General features: G+C 34.4%; 1 long non-coding RNA gene across 1 annotated transcript; it reads right to left on the bottom strand.

The window, feature by feature from the left end:
- Nucleotides 1-462: 462 nt before the first annotated feature.
- On the bottom strand, nt 463-774 carry LOC121682509. Its single transcript, XR_006022585.1, has 3 exons — nt 750-774; nt 590-630; nt 463-487 (listed from the first exon to the last, which is right to left on the bottom strand). It is a non-coding gene; the product is annotated as an uncharacterized LOC121682509 (long non-coding RNA).
- Nucleotides 775-1,272: the final 498 nt, after the last annotated feature.

Raw genomic sequence — 1,272 nt, 5'->3', positions numbered from 1 at the left:
AGACATTGTGCAGATTCCTCCCCCTTTTTCAACTGTATTATTGTTCAAAAAAAGTTTACAAAATAAAATTCATATCATGAATAATAGTATTAAAATTCAAACGTATTCTTGGTAGTCATATGTAAACCATGCCCATACTCAGACCAATTGTGTATGGTGAAAGTGAAACTGAGCATTAGATGTTCCACTTCCTGGCCTGACCTGAATTGTATCACCACAAGGCCTAAATCTATAGATATAGCTGACAAACCCTTTCACCGTAAAGGTCAAAAGTACCTAAACTCACCTCTGACTTTTATACTGCTGTAGAGAACTCTGCTTTCTCTGCTGTTAAAATTAATAGTGTACATGATGTCAGTGAAATATGAATTTTAAAAATAAAATGTTGTATGTGAAAAAGTATATTGTTGTATAGTGCAGTGATTAGCAAGACAGCCAGATATTTACACTGACAATACTCACACATGAACATTTGATGGTTTTTTATCTACAAAGAGAAAGATGTTAAAATGTTGAGGGGGAAAGAGCAACACACTTTGAACTCAATATGGTGGAAATAAATACATAGTAAGAGTAGTATCGAAAATACCTGGGAAATTTATTTCACAGTAAGTTACTTCTTGACTTGTGCTGTGAAGAAAACATGGGGAAGTTAATAATTATGTAAATTCAGTTCAAGTAAGAGTCTTTTATATCATGCATTGTTTCTCAAGTCACTGAAATAAAATTTTGATTTTGTTTCATTTTACCTTTTTCTGAAATTGTCCTGCTTTCCTGTGATATAGCAAAAACATTATTTTAAGTGTGCTGTCATTCATTTCATTTCTGTAATATGATACAAATGCAGTAAAAGCCTGTGAAGAACTTACCTCTGGTCAGGGCTATTTTGTAGAAACACAGTCCAACTAATGTCAACAGCACCAAGAAGTCAACCAGAAACGCCAAAGAAAATAAAATTAGCTTCTTCAGTGGGGAGGCTAAAGAGGCATGAAGCATAAGCAGAGTATTGAATGGGAATGAATGCTTTGGTAAATGTGACAAGCAGGTTAATCAAATAGCCTCTGGCAGCAATCAATGGGGTCCAAGCAGTTTGGATGAAGTGGCCCCGAGAGGAAAATGGTTGAACTATTTGACAAGTTCAACACGTGATGAAAGGTATTTTTATTTAGCATTTGACTAATTTGACACCAACAAATGGCACTTTATATAAGAGGTTCTCAACTATTTGACAAGTACAACTTTTGATAAAAGGTATCTGCAGTTTAGGAAATG

The sequence above is a fragment of the Alosa sapidissima genome, chromosome 14 (assembly GCF_018492685.1).
Source record: "Alosa sapidissima isolate fAloSap1 chromosome 14, fAloSap1.pri, whole genome shotgun sequence".
Lineage (NCBI taxonomy): Eukaryota > Metazoa > Chordata > Actinopteri > Clupeiformes > Clupeidae > Alosa > Alosa sapidissima.
Note: the sequence above shows the minus strand (reverse complement) of the source record. Positions and strands in the feature narration are given on the sequence as shown.